Source organism: Aegilops tauschii, chromosome 5, assembly GCF_002575655.3.
Source record: "Aegilops tauschii subsp. strangulata cultivar AL8/78 chromosome 5, Aet v6.0, whole genome shotgun sequence".
Lineage (NCBI taxonomy): Eukaryota > Viridiplantae > Streptophyta > Magnoliopsida > Poales > Poaceae > Aegilops > Aegilops tauschii.
The window spans coordinates 98,639,499-98,656,305 of NC_053039.3; positions in this window are offsets into that span (position 1 = coordinate 98,639,499).

The following is a 16,807-nucleotide window of genomic DNA, read 5'->3' on the forward strand; positions in this document are numbered from 1 at the left end:
GAGAGGGCTTTTTAGATCAATGGGGTATGTGATGTAACATGTGTGAATGTGTAGTTGATGTATTTGGCAGGGCCTAGAGAGGTATGTGTGTGTATTACGTATTCGAGAGAGGCATGGATAGAGGGGCCGGCGGGGGGACGTGGGAGAGATAGCACGAGAAATGAGAGAGGTCTGGAGAGAGAGAGAATATGATGTCATGGCGGGAGATGCCCTTGAGTGTGTATATGCAAGGGGGGGGAGGATAGAGACACGAGGAGAATTTTTGTGTGTGGTGTCTATGTTGGTATTTGTGGGTGTGAGAAGATAACGAGACCTAGGGGCCGAGGGTGTGTCACTGCGTGAGGTCCGGTTGGCAGAGGTGAGGCCCTTGGTTCTATTCCGTCATGCGTCACATTGGTCGGCCCGTGACGCATTTAGGGAGACCCATGGATGACTAGTCGTACAAGACAAAGATAGCAGAATCGTGATGGACTCTGTGTCCACTGACAAAGCCGGCTAGGATTTGTAACCCTAGGTCCTCGGACTAAGGTAACCCCTTATCTCTGATATTACTATTCATCCAACCTAACTTTAAGGGGCATCCTACAGAATGCTCTGCTAGAATCATACTTGCCGATTAGGAAGAGAGGTGTGAGACAATGCGTGAGAGACAGGCCTAAAGATAATGTGCGTACAGGAGACACGTAGGCAGGTCTATGTATATAGAAAGGGTCGATGGGGATTGTGCGTGTGTATGCCAATGAGAGGAAGAGTGCTTGTGATAAAGGTTAGTGAAAACAGTCGTAAATGGTTATGAGAGGGAGGGAGGGTTATATCGAGAGCATGTCTGCGAGAAAGACACCTCGGGAGTGAGTGTGTGAGAGACCACCGATGGAGAGTGAAACTACACGTAAAAGACTAATGTACACATTGATTAAAAATATAAATTCTATCCAAATATGAGGATGGGGTCATGAAATTTGCAATTCGCGTAAGGAACGGTCATTGATCCATCAGATATCTAGATTCTATTGAATTTGAGCATGTCTATGTTATTATTCGACATAATTGATCCACATAGTTAGTATTTTGAACTCCAGACAATGCATCGCTTTAGCAATCGAATATAAACGTGAGTATAGTTCATGTTGTGTGTGTAAAGCACATTATACATACAAAAGTTACACAATGAACATTATAAATAGCTAGCTATGAACTAGCATACATTTGAATTCAACTGAAGGTGGTTTTAAAAATTTAAATTCAACATGAAGTCCATTCAATTATTTGAATTCGATATCATGGTATTTGTAAATCATACCTAAATTATGGGGGCACCAATCTTTGCTCTGCTTTTGTACATAATAGCATATATAGTCGTGTACGAAATAGATTCAAATTTACCTCCTCCATTCCAAAATAATCATAGTTATAGGATTTTTAAGTGTCAAAAACTCAAAAAGAAGCGCATAATTTAATGAGGTTTTCAAATATACAAGGTCAAATTTAACGTTGTCTATTTAGGTCAATCCTCAAAGTTCAAGAGTACTCTAAACGTGAATGCTTCTGTTTCAAAATTTTGAACTAAGTGCCAAAAGAGCCTCTACTCGCTCGAAACCGCGTGAGACCAATGTTTGGTAGAAGGAATTACTTTTATAACTCCGACCCGTGAAACTTACCGGCCCGACGTCCAAAGGTCTAAACCGGGATAGGGTTGTAGCTTCATCTAGACGCCACGCAACCGCCTCCGAAAAACATTCATACACAATGGCCGCCAAAGCACACATGCACGCGGCCGAAATCGCTCCCGCCCACTATTTGGGACACCTGGGATTACCATCCAACCCCTGACCCGCAGTAGGTCCGAAATTTAAGAGGGGCGCAAAGTTTGCACTTTCCCCAAATTTCAAACAAGTGCGTCCCATTTGTTCAAAAAAACCAAAAACAAGCGCGTCCCAGACCGAAACATGGTTCTCCCATAGCTCCCCCGCCCCCAGCCCCCCGTCCAATTCCCCATTCATACTCCATGGGCGCCAAAACTACCTCTCCACCTGTCGTGAAACCCCGACGTTCTCCGTCCGCCACCCCATCCCACCCATCAACCGCCGCCCTCCTCCATCACGCCGGAGCCGATACCCCGACGTCGTCGTCCACCGCAACCGCAACCGCAACACCCTCCGCGGATAGTAGTTGAAGCCGAGGCTGAGCTATCCGTACCTGAGCCAGTTCAACCATGCCGTCCTGCGCCTCATCGCTACCGCTCCAACTTCGCCACCATCCACTGCACCGGAGCTATTCCCACTACACCCTTCGCCGCCTCGGATCTGCTTCCCCTCCACCGACAGATGGCCACCGCAACACAGTCAACAATTTGGCCATGGGTTCGTCCAAGGCTCGACCCTCCTCCAAAATATCGGTTCCTTGGGTAAAACCAAGAAAATCATCGCGACATCCGGAGGACCCAGCACTGGTAACTAGAAATGGTACTCTTCTTCCCTTATTCGTGCAAATCTTATGTATCCATCCCACAGAAGACACTAGTTGACCGCTTCTTCTTGATACTAGATGTTCCTAGTAACTCGCGATGCACAAGGTTTCTCCTCGTATACTATTTCACCTTAGCTAGAGGCTCGTCGCCCCCTGGATTTCAATTCCTAGTCAGTTGATTCCCAATTAAAGGAAGCATTCCCCGGGGTAACAGGCACTAGTCTGCCTATTACGCCAGGGAAGCAGCGCCTCGGTGTTTATCTTAGGGGTGTGTGTGGGGCCTAGGAGCTGCTGGAGCCTGATTTGGAGGTCGGCCGGGATTAAAGGGATGGCCGGGGCGAGCTGCCAAGCACGGCGGTGGTGTGAGGTCGAGGGGAGGGCAGGGCGGCGGAGGCAGGGGTCTGGGCCGGTGGTCGCTGTTGGTTCGAGAAAGATCGTCAACAGTGACTGGCGGGAGGTAGACAAAGGCCATCTTCCCATTCCTTATAGATCGGACGGTTCATAAAAAATCGACTGACCTATTTATTTTCAGCCGACTGTTATTTTGATAGGACCACATCTGGTGGTGTGCTGGAGGAGTACCTGCATTTCCCAGCCATCCCTATGCTCATATATTACAAAATCATATGGAGTAGAATCTAATTTTGCTTGCCATGCAATGTTGTAGAGCTGTCATATGTCTCCTGTCATTTATTTTCCAGCCACCTGCTATCTGCTACTTTTACAGTGCACTAGTTCTGCACACACTTCACCCATATATACTCTCACTATTGTTTTTTATGCATGGGTATTTCATACTCTACCAACCAGTTGATAGAAGCACGAAATAAAAGAGAGAAGTAGCTCTAGCTTGCTTCGGGCTTAGGCAAGACACGTTTCAGCGCTCTAAAGGGTGCAGTGTCAGCAGATGGAGACGGTAAACGTAGCTCTGGAGTTGATGATCTCGCTCACCATGAACCACCATCCCAGGTGCTTGCTTTAACTTCGTGGTGTCATATGTGGTTGCATGTTGCATATGGTGTCCAGCTTGTATTCGAAAGGCCGAAGTCGGTCTTTATTAAGATAAGGAAAGATATTTTTTACATGAACCACCATCCCGGGAGCACCAGAAGACAAATAGCTAGTCGGGGCACTAGCCGAGCCAGTGACAAGCCCATCACAGACAGGCATCACCTTCTTCTTGTAGACGTTGTTGGGCCTCCAAGTGTAGAGGTTTGTAGGACAGTAGCAAATTTCCCTCAAGTGGATGACCTAAGGTTTATCAATCCGTGGGAGGTGTAGGATGAAGATGGTCTCTCAAACAACCCTGCAACCAAATAACAAAAAGTCTCTTGTGTCCCCAACACATCCAATACAATGGTAAATTGTATAGGTGCACTAGTTCAGCGAAGAGATGGTGATACAAGTGCAATATGGATGGTAGATATAGGTTTTTGTAATCTGAAAATATAAAAACAGCAAGGTAACTAATGATAAAAGTGAGCGTAAACGGTATTGCAATGCTTCGAAACAAGGCCTAGGGTTCATACTTTCACTAGTGCAAGTTCTCTCAACAATAATAACATAATTGGATCATATAACTATCCCTCAACATGCAACAAAGAGTCACTCCAAAGTCACTAATAGCGGAGAACAAACGAAGAGATTATTGTAGGGTACGAAACCACCTCAAAGTTATCCTTTCTGATCGATCTATTCAAGTGTCCGTAGTAAAATAACACGAAGCTATTCTTTCCGTTCGATCTATCATAGAGTTCGTACTAGAATAACACCTTAAGACACAAATCAACCAAAACCCTAATGTCACCTAGATACTCCAATGTCACCTCAAGTATCCGTGGGTATGATTATACGATATGCATCACACAATCTCAGATTCATCTATTCAACCAACACAAAGTACTTCAAAGAGTGCCCCAAAGTTTCTACCGGAGAGTCAAGACGAAAACGTGTGCCAACCCCTATGCATAAGTTCACGAGGTCACGGAACCCGCAAGTTCATCACCAAAACATACATCAAGTAGATCACGTGATATCGCATTGTCACCACAGATAAGCACATGCAAGACATACATCAAGTGTTCTCAAATCCTTAAAGACTCAATCCGATAAGATAACTTCAAAGGGAAAACTCAATCCATTACAAGAGAGTAGAGGGGGAGAAACATCATAAGATCCAACTATAATAGCAAAGCTCACGGTACATCAAGATCGTGCCAAATCAAGAACACGAGAGAGAGAGAGAGAGATCAAACACATAGCTACTGGTACATACCCTCAGCCCCGAGGGTGAACTACTCCCTCCTCGTCATGGAGAGCACCGGGATGATGAAGATGGCCACCGGTGAGGGATCCCCCCCTCCGGCAGGGTGCCGGAACAGGGTCCCGATTGGTTTTTGGTGGCTACAGAGGCTTGCGGCGGCGAAACTCCCGATCTATTCTGTTCCCCGATGTTTTTAGGGTATATGGACATATATAGGAGAAAGAAGTCGGTCAGGGGAGCCACGAGGGGCCCACGAGGGTGGGGGCGCGCCCAGGGGGGCAGGCGCGTCTCCTTGCATCGTGGCCACCTTGAAGCTTCCCTGACTTCAACTCCAAGTCTCCTGGATCACGTTCGTTCCAAAAATCACGCTCCCGAAGGTTTCATTCCGTTTGGACTCCGTTTGATATTCCTTTTCTGCGAAACACTGAAACAAGGGAAAAACCAGAAACTGGCACTGGCTCTAGGTTAATAGGTTAGTCCCAAAAATAATATAAAAGTGCATAGTAAAGCCCATTAAACATCCAAGATGGATAATATAATAGCATGAATACTTCATAAATTATAGATACGTTGGAGACGTATCAGCATCCCCAAGCTTAATTCCTGCTCGTCCTCGAGTAGGTAAATGATAAAAGAAATAATTTATGAAGTGTGAATGCTAGCAGGTGCACAAGTTTGATCAATGATAATTTCAATCACCTTTTCTAGCATCATCATATGTCATAACAGTAGCTCAACTCATAGAACTTTTCATGATCAAGTAACAAACTATTCACATGTTAAAGTATAGATCATAAACTTTCTTGAAAACTAACAACCCGTGTTATTAGTCATCAAACAATTATAATTCATCTTATTTTTAGGAAGAGTCTTTGTCAGAGCTATGATTCAGCAAACTTCACATACTCAACTATCATTTAGTCTTCCATGATTGCTACCACTCAAAGCATATTTTTAGAACAAATAGTATTCATAGAACACAGAGAACGATAGGGGCTTAATGTTTTGCCTCCCAACCTTTTACCTCAAGGGTAATGTCAACAATAATAATTCATGCTCAAATATATTTGAATGGCCATATATGCTTAGATCTTTCCATCACATGATGCTTGCCAACTAAATAGTAGGTTGGAATGAGAAGGGATACTACTGACTCTTGCATGAAGGTAAAAGATAGGCCCTTCGCAGAGGGAAGCAGGGATTTGCAGAGGTGCCAGAGCTCGAAGCTAAAATAGAGATGAAAATAATTTTGAGAGGTATGCTTTCATTGTCAACATAACGACCAAGAGTTCCCAATATCTTCCATACTAGATACAATATAGGCGGTTCCCAAATAGAAAGGTAAAGATTTTACTCCCCCTCCACCAACAATCACACTCCACGGCTTGTCCGAAACAATGGGTGCCGTCCAACTATCAACATTCCTGAGGGAGTTTTGTTTAAATTATTTGCGAATTTGTCTTTGATCTTTTGATCATAGGACTGGGCATCCCAGTTACCAGCCATTTTCTCGTGAATGATGAGCGGAGTCCACTCATCGTGAGGATAACCCACCTAGCATGGAAGATACTGACAGCCCCTAGTTGCTACATGAGCGATTCGGGCATACAAAACAGATTATTATTTGAAGGTTTAGAGTTTGGCACATGCAAATTTACTTGGAACGGCAGGTAAATACCGCATATAGGTAGATATGGTGGACACTCATGGAAGAAACTTGGTTCAAGGAATTTGGATGCACAAGCAGTATTCCCTTTTAGTACAAATATTTTGGCTAGCAAAGGATTCTAAATAGCAAGCACCACATGTTAGAGGATCCATAACAATATAACTTCTATACAAATATACCCAAGCATAACTCATTATGTTGTCTTCCTTGTCCAACTTCAACTAATTTGCTCAGGTTTGAAAATAATTAATGGGGCTCACAATCATAGAAGATGTCCAAGATAGTATATTTATATGTGAAATCTCTCTTCCTTCAATATTCTTTCATGAATTGTTCAAGTGACCAATACAATGTTTGCTAACCTTCAATAAATTTACCACCTCTACTTCTTATATGTGAAGGCATTACTCCCCATGGGAAAGGCATATGAAACATATACAATTTCAGATTTATGACATTCAAATCATTCAACCATTTACTCATAGGATATAAGTGAAGCACATGAGTAAATGACAAACTACTCCAAAAAGATATAAGTGAAGATCAATGAGTAGTTAAATAATTATGTAGCTATGTGAAGACTCTCTCTCATTTAAGAATTTCAGATCTTGGTATTTTATTCAAACAGCAAGCAAAGCTAAAGAAAATAAAATGACGCTCCAAGCAAAACACATATCATGTGGTGAATAAAAATATATCTCCAAGTAAAGTTACCGATGAACGAAGATGAAAGAGGGGATGCCATCCGGGGCATCCCCAAGCTTAGACTTTTGGTTGTCCATGAATATTACCTTGGGGTGCCTTGGGCATCCCCAAGCTTAGGCTCTTGCCACTCCTTATTCCATAGTCCATCGAATCTTTACCCAAAACTTGAAAACGTCACAACACGAAACTTAACAGAAGATCTCGTGAGCTCCGTTAGCGAAAGAAAACAAAACACCACTTCAAGGTACTGTAATGAACTCATTCTTTATTTGTATTGGTGTTAAATCTACTGTATTCCAACTTCTATATGGTTTATAAACTATTTTACTAGCCATAGATTCATCAAAATAAGCAAACAACACACGAAAACCCGAATCTGTCAAAAACAGAACAGTCTGTAGTAATCTGTAACTAACGCAAAATTCTGGAACTCAAAAAATTCTACCAAAATAGGACGACCTAGATAATTTTATTATTGATCTTTTGCAATTGGAATAAGTATTTTATCATGTTCTGGTTATTTTAAACAATTTTTTCGTGAACAGAAAGTTTCTGGAATTTTCAGCAAGATCAAATAACTATCATCCAAGAAGATCCTATAGGTATTACTTGGCACAAACACTAATTAAAACATAAAAACAAATCTAACCATAGGCTAGATGAATTATTTATTCCTAAACAGAACCAAAAAGCAAGAAACAAAAATAAAATTGGGTTGCCTCCCAACAAGCGCTAACGTTTAACGCCCCTAGCTAGGCATGATGATTTCAATGATGCTCACCTAAAAGATAAGAATTGAAACATAAAGAGAGCATCATGAAGAATATGACTAGCACATTTAAGTCTAACCCACTTCCTATGCATAGTGATTTTGTGAGCGAACAACTTATGGGAACAATAATCAACTAGCATAGGAAGGCAAGACAAGCATAACTTCAAAACTTTAAGCACATAGAGAGGAAACTTGGTATTATTGCAATTCCTACAAGAATATGTTCCTCCCTCATAATAATTTTCAGTAGCATCATGAATGAGTTCAACAATATAACCAGCACCTAAAGCATTCTTTTCATGATCTACAAGCATAGAAAATTTATTACTCTCCACATAAGCAAATTTCTTCTCATCAATAGTAGTGGGAGCAAACTCAACAAAATAACTATCATGTGAAGCATAATCCAATTGAAAATTAAAATCACGATGACAAGTTTCATGGTTATATTTATTCTTTATAGCATACGTGTCATCACAATAATCATCATAAATAGGAGGCATGCTTTCATCATAATAAATTTGCTCATCAAAACTTGGGGGACAAACAATATCATCTTCATCAAACATAGCTTCCCCAAGCTTGTGGCTTTGCATATCATTAGCATCATGGGTATTCAAAGAATTCATACTAACAACATTGCAATCATGCTCATCATTCACATATTTTATACCAAGCATTCTATGTAACTCTTCTTCTAGTACTTGAGCACAATTTTCCTTCCCATCATTTTCACGAAAGATATTAAAAAGATGAAGCATATGAGGCAACCTTAATTCCATTTTTTTGTAGTTTTATTTTATAAACTAAACTTGTGATAAAACAAGAAACAAAAAGATTCGATTGCAAGATCTAAAGATATACCTTCAAGCACTCACCTCCCCGGCAACGGCGCCAGAAAAGAGCTTGATATCTACTACACAACCTTCTTCTTGTAGACGTTGTTGGGCCTCCAAGTGTAGAGGTTTGTAGGACAGTAGCAAATTTCCCTCAAGTGGATGACCTATGGTTTATCAATCCGTGGGAGGTGTAGGATGAAGATGGTCTCTCTCAAACAACCCTGCAACCAAATAACAAAGAGTCTCTTGTGTCCCCAACACATCCAATACAATAGTAAATTGTATAGGTGCACTAGTTCGGCGAAGAGTTGGTGATACAAGTGCAATATGGATGGTAGATATAGGTTTTTGTAATCAGAAAATATAAAAACAGCAAGGTAACTAATGATAAAAGTGAGCGTAAACGGTATTGCAATGCTTCGAAACAAGGCCTAGGGTTCATACTTTCACTAGTGCAAGTTCTCTCAACAATAATAACATAATTGGATCATATAACTATCCCTCAACATGCAACAAAGAGTCACTCCAAAGTCACTAATAGCGGAGAACAAACGAAGAGATTATTGTAGGGTACGAAACCACCTCAAAGTTATCCTTTTCTGATCGATCTATTCAAGAGTCCGTAGTAAAATAACACGAAGCTATTCTTTCCGTTCAATCTATCATAGAGTTCGTACTAGAATAACACCTTAAGACACAAATCAACCAAAACCCTAATGTCACCTAGATACTCCAATGTCACCTCAAGTATCCGTGGGTATGATTATACGATATGCATCACACAATCTCAGATTCATCTATTCAACCAACACAAAGTACTTCAAAGAGTGCCCCAAAGTTTCTACCGGAGAGTCAAGACGAAAATGTGTGCCAACCCCTATGCATAAGTTCACGAGGTCAAGCAACCCGCAAGTTGATCACCAAAACATACATCAAGTAGATCACGTGATATCCCATTGTCACCACAGATAAGCACATGCAAGACATACATCAAGTGTTCTCAAATCCTTAAAGACTCAATCCGATAAGATAACTTCAAAGGGAAAAATCAATCCATTACAAGAGAGTAGAGGGGGAGAAACATCATAAGATCCAACTATAATAGCAAAGCTCGTGATACATCAAGATCGTGCCAAATCAAGAATACGAGGGAGAGAGAGAGAGAGAGATCAAACACATAGCTACTGGTACATGCCCTCAGCCCTGTGGGTGAACTACTCCCTCCTCATGATGGAGAGCACCGGGATGATGAAGATGGCCACCGGTGAGGGATCCCCCCTCCGGCAGGGTGCTGGAACAGGGTCCTGATTGGTTTTTGGTGGCTACAGAGGCTTGCGGCGGCGGAACTCCCGATCTATTCTGATCCCCGATGTTTTTAGGGTATATGGAGATATATAGGCGAAAGAAGTCGGTCAGGGGAGCCACGAGGGGCCCACGACGGTGGGGGGTGCGCCCAGGGGGGCAGGCATGCCTCCCTGCCTCGTGGCCACCTCGAAGCTTCCCCGACTTCAACTCCAAGTCTCCTAGATCACGTTCGTTCCAAAAATCACGCTCCCGAAGGTTTGATTCCATTTGGACTCCGTTTGATATTCCTTTTCTGCGAAACACTGATGCAAGGGAAAAAACAGAAACTGGCACTGGCACTGGGCTCTGGGTTAACCGGTTAGTCCCAAAAATAATATAAAAGTGCATAGTAAAGCCCATTAAACATCCAATATGGATAATATAATAGCATGAATACTTCATAAATTATAGATATGTTGGAGACGTATCATTAGCTTACACATTATACCTTTGAATATGACATACCTTCCTGTTTTTGATACATACTAGTACATCTATGTATTAACCATGTTCTTACATCAAACTAATATTCTTGTGTATCCCTCATCAATCACTTATGATGAGGATGTCAGGTCAGTGGACTACTGTGAGAAAAGATCCTCATTTAAAGAATGCAGCCTCAACCTCCCCACATGATTCTCAAGAAACAGCAAGGCTAGATGAAGAGAACGTAGCTCTGTAGTTGATTACCACATTTCCCCTACACCAGCATCGCAGGTGCTTGCTCTAACTTGGCAGCGTGATATGTGGTTGCATGTTGCATATGGTGTCTAGATTGTAATTCTTCCAATCTGGTTAAATTGCATGTGCTATTCTGCTTAGTTTATACATTATACCTGTTAATGTGACATGCCTTCCTGTTTTTAGTACATAGTACATCTGTCTATTAAGCATGTCCTTACATAAAACTATTGTTTTTTTGTATCTCGCATCAATCAATATGATGAGACACCTTTAGTATATGTAGTGCGATATTAGTTACATCTTTCATATGAGTTATAGCATGCGTTGCTTCTAATCTGTTGAAATGCCATTTATGATGGGACGCTTTTAACTTGGCAGATTCATATTGGTTGCATCTTTCATGTGGTGTCTAGCCATCCTGTTTTTCGTACATATTCCATCCTGGTATCATGTGTTTGCCTTACATCAAAGTAGTGAATGTCAGTATCATGCACGAATGAGTTATAAAGAGTGAATTTTATTGCTTTTTCTTGTCGGTTTTACTTGACAATTCAAAATCAATAAAGCGGAAGGAAGTTAGCAAGGCAGCGGATAAAGGTGCTCCTTCCAAACAGAGGGCCTCTACAGATTCTACTCCTCGACTCCCCCAAAGATGATTTGCAAGACAACACATGCATAGACACTCAACGTAGCTGTGTTGATGATGAGCACGTCTCCCCTAGTGCACCATCATAGGTGATCCCTCTAACATGGCACTGTTATATGTGGTTGCATGTTATGTATGATGTCTAGCTTGTATTGCTTCTAATTTTGTTGAATTCCATCTGCGTACTTTACACAGTATACTTGTGAATAAGACACGTGTTCCTGTTTCTAGAACATACAATATCTGTCTATCACACCATGTTCTTACATCAAAGTACTACTGTTGTGTAACCTGCAACAAGCACTTATCATAAGACACGTTTGACTTGGGAGTGTGATATAGGTTACATCTCGCATTCTTTTCTAGCTTGTACTACTTCTAATTTGTTGAAATGACACTTATGACGAGATAGTTTTAACTTGGTAGAGTGATATTCGTTGCATCTTTCATATGGTGTCGAGCTTTCATTGCTTCTAATTTGTTGAAATGCCTTCTGCTTAGTTTACACATCGTAGCTGTGAATATGCAATGTTGTCCTTTTTTGTGACACATTCAATCGTCCTATCATGCAGTCGCCTTACATTAAAGTAGTGCTCGTCAACATCCTGCATCAATGAGTTCTGAAAAGAAAATTTTTATTCATTTTTCTTGCGGGTTTGACTTGACAAGGCAATAAAACTAAGAAAGAGGAAGGAAAAAATAAGGCAGGGACTGATGGCGGTCTTCCGGCGAAACCGGCATCCCAGGTGCTTTCTCTAGCTTGGCAGTGTGATATTGTCTTGCATGTTGCATACATTGTCTAGCTTGCATTGCTTCTTATTTGTTGAAATGGCTTCTGCTTAGTTTACACAAACAATTGTGAATATGCCATGCCGTCCTGTTTTTCGTACATATTCCATCCTGGTATAATGTGTTTGCCTTACATCTCGCATTCTTTCCTAGCTTGTACTACTTCTAATTTGTTGAAATGGCACTTATGACGAGACAGTTTTAACTTGGTAGAGTGATATTCGTTGCATCTTTCATATGGTGTCTAGCTTTCATTGCTTCTAATTTTTTGAAATGCCTTCTGCTTAGTTTACACATCATAAGCTGTAAATATGCAATGGCACTAATGATGAGAGACCTTTAACTTGGTAGTGTGATCTTGTTTGCATCTTGCATATGATCTATTTCTTGTACTGCTTCACATTTGTTTAAACACCAGTTATGACGAGACACTATTAACTTGGCATAGCGATATTTGTAGCATCTTTCATATGGTGTCTACCTTCCATTGCATTGCTTCTAATTTAGTAAAATGTCTTCTGCCTAGTTTACACATCATAGTTCTGATTATCTCATGCCGTCCTGTTTTTTCGTACATATTACATCCTCCTATCATGTGGTTGTCTAACATCAAAGTTCAGTTCGTCTGTATCACGCATCAATTTGTTCTGAAGAACTAAATTGTTATTCCTTTTTCTTGTCGGCTAGACTTAACATGGCACAGAGAAAGAGGAAGGAACACAGAATAACAGGGGATGGTGTTAGTACTAAGGACACATGGAAATGGATGTGGAATAATCCTGCAGGTTCTGCTGGTACTGATGGTGCAATAGAAGGTCAATGTCCAGCGGAAAATTGTACAAACGGGGTATCCCGTGCTGCACGAGCTGCAGAACAAGCCTAATAGAAACCAATAGCTCCCACCAAAAAAGCATAGACAACCCTAGTTGTTGCAACACCTTCCATAGTACCACCAGCTGCACAAGTTACTCGTTCGACAACTCAGCTAGCAGCACGTTCCCAAGCTCCCTTGCCACCTGGCACTACTTCCGAAGCACTCTTGACACAAGATGAGTTGGCATGATCAGATGAACTTTGTGAGCTTCAACGGCAAGAAGGTAGTTGCTGGAGTCAAGTTATAGTTGCATGCTTCTTTATGTAGTCTCACAGTTTGATGTACACTAACACTTCCTATGTTCGTTGTTGGACTAGCACCTAGGCGCAAGAGGAAACAAACATCAGGGATAATGCTTGAGAGGTTAACTAAATCTAGAGGAGGAAGAATGGTGATCCGTTTTGAGGCAGGTTTAAAAAGGCCATGTGATGCTATAGAATCAGCCAAGTTAGTATCAGAGGCAGCGGTTGCCGTTAGCTGTCCTCCCAACATGGATTCAGTACAGGAATGACATAGATGAAACCTAGTTCAACACCTTCGTCGACCATTTATCTTTAAGTATGGTTATGTATGGAAACTAGTAATATCATCTTGCTCTGTCCCATACTTTCTAGGTTGCTGATAATGAGACTCCCATAATTTTCAACAGATGAGGTTCAAGTTGGATAGCCAAGATGATGCAACCAGACAAGCTTGCACCCATGTTTTCAAGTCTGCTCTGCGATAGTATCGGTATAACTTGAGGAAAACTCACTTTGAAGGCAAGTCTAACAGTGAACTTGCCCAAACATCTCCAGTGGAAAATATATCGGATGAAGACTGGAGAGACCTTGTTAAACACTGGTTTGGTCCAAAGTATCAGGTACGTTATATATATGTGATCAGATCACATGTTGAACTCCTATTTACGCATGTGCCTCACAAATCTATCTTCTTGTAGCTGAACTGTTCAAAGAACAAGGCCAATCATACGAAAGTGAAATTCCAATAGACGACAGGATCTTGTAGCTATATTGCACACTATGAGGTTCTTGTAATTAGCTATTGTTTCACTCTTTTTGTTGTACCATAATATCAGATCTATATTGACTTTTTCCAAATGCAGAGGAAAGCCCGCAAGGACCAAAAAGTACCTGAACCAAATGTTGTGGAAATCTTCAAGGATTGTCACACCAGCAAGACGAAGGGCATGACTACACCAGTCAAAGCCGATGTTGTAAGTCCTTAATGCTCATGCCTTTTAACTACTACTTACTCTGACTTGTGCATTGAACTGCATGGTTTGCAGTCAATGTCTATTACTCTTTTCAATTTTATACACAATTCTCTTAGCGTATCATTGTACCTTACAAGGTTTAAAACAGAGGAGTGATGTTCCTTTGATCTTGATCTGTAATCTAGTTTCGTGCTGGACTTGCCCACACAATGTTACAATTGCCTGTTTGTCTGTTCTCAGTTGTTTCGTGATATGAATGATGTCATACTATGCTTACCGTATTATAAACTTTGTCTCTTTATCCTTAGTTGTCAATACAATGTGAAGAAATAGACAATACATTAGCCAGGGTAGATGGTCATATGTTTGGAACCTGGTTTTATTATGTACTTTGCAGTAAAATACAACTAATATTTTACATGGGTTCATCAGAATAAGTTCTGTATATAGACCAAAGCTATTTTGTTTGGTTTTGCTGCCTCCTTAATATCTTCTGTTCTGGTACTACTAATGTAAAAACTCAACTTTTCACCAAGCTATGGAAAAAATGGTGGAACCGCCACCTTCTGAAGGTGACGAGGCAACTATAACCGCAATGTCACCTCTTGCTGCAGTGGGTCGGTACCTGTCCACTAACAGTGCCAAAAGCACGTTGCTGCATAATACCGGGTTGGTTGTTAAGGCAATCTTGTCCAAACTGCCTCATGATCAAGATATGCAAGCTCAAAGCAATATTATATCTGTGCTCCAGACACAAGTTCATTCCCTAAGAGAGACCCTTTGTGAAACAGGGACAGCCATTGTTCGATGTCGTCAAGATATGCATGGTTTTGAAACCAGACTATTAGACATTTGTTATGTTGTTCAGGAGCCTAGGAGAAATGAAGACGAAGGCTATGGTGCTCCATCGGACAATACATCATGAAAACATAACAGTCAGGTCAAATGAACTGAGCTTCTAAACTTCTGGTGGTACATTTATCTGCCAGACTGTTAACTTTTATGCCAACCTTCCATTTGTTTTATGGTTGCAATTTGTTTTGTTGCGATAAAAAATTTGTTCTTAACGTGCAGCCACTGGCTGAAGAAAACAGCAAGCCATTTTTGTATAGTGTAGGGTGTTCCCTATATTTGCACTGGTGGCGAACTTTGATGCCCAGTGGATGTAATCTGTGCAATCGCCTTAATAGCCTAGCGTTAGTTTCAGACTTATTTATTTCCTAGTCTTCTTTTGCCAGTGGCCACAACAACCATGGGCCATATACAGACCGTGGTAACCTTGACCCTGCTAGAGGCCGTAGGATCCATGGGCCTCCTACGGGCTGTCAGATAAATGGGCCTCCAACGGGCCATAGAATCGATGGGCCTCGGGCCGTCGGATAAGTGGGTCCACATGGGCCGTAAACGGACGTAATTGGTATCGGGCCAACACGGTAACAGGCCCTTAACAGGCCAGAGGACGACAAAGGCTTAATTCTGTCACAGGCATAACAGGTCATTAATGGGTCAGAATATAGGACGGGCTGGAAACGACGCACTGGGTTAATAAGCCACAAACGGGCCGATTCTAGCCATGGGCCGAATTTGGCCCATTAGGGGAACAGGCCAGTAATGGGCCAAAAGTAATCGAGGGCCGGAAAGGAGCCCAAGAACGTATGAGCCGTCAGTAGGCCGAAAGCTAACACGGGCTGGAAATGGCCCATGTGAATCATGGGCCGTTAACTGGTACAAAGAAATTTACTGTTCATTATGGGCTAGAGTCACCATGGGCCACTAAAGGGCCTAAAGATACGAAAGGCCTCATATGGGCCGAAAGACGTCGTGGGCCATACATGGGCCAAATGTGAAACGGGCTGGTGTTATATTCGATGGCCCACATGACGTTGTTGGGCCGATTTCGGGAAAGCCCTAACGGGCCCTGAGTTACCAGGCCATAAAATGGGCTATTTGCGAACAGACCATTAACATGCTTTTCATGGGCCGGCCCGCTAACTTCTGACCAAGTCAAACGGGCCGGCCTTTGTAAGCTAAATGGGCCAGTGGTGGGCCGTCGCACGTGTCAACTTTCAGAGGCGCCTATCGGACCCAATGACGAGCTAACACGTGTTCCCTTCAGCCAATGAGAATTTTCCACGTGGAAAATCCCCATTGGTCCGGGCTATTAACGGGTTATCGGATCCAAAAGCAGGCCCGATAGCTTAACGGTGACCCGTTATGGTGGATGCCATGTGTCGGTTACCCTTGACGAAAGAAATTCCATGACACGTCATTTATCGTCATGGAAGTGAACACTTCCGTGATGATAATTTTGGTATTGTCATGGAACACTTCTATGATAGCACATGTATGTGTCGGTGTACAAAAGTAGGGGCTCTCCTTTTGACCCCTTCACTTGTGCACGGGCAGTCAAAGCCACGCGCCGCGGCCACACCTAGCAGGGCAGAGGAGGGAGGCCAGAAAGAAGCCGGAGCACAAGACGGTCAAGGCAACGCCAAGACCAGAAACACAGGAGAGCAAAGGGGCGAGGTGGACTCCCCCGG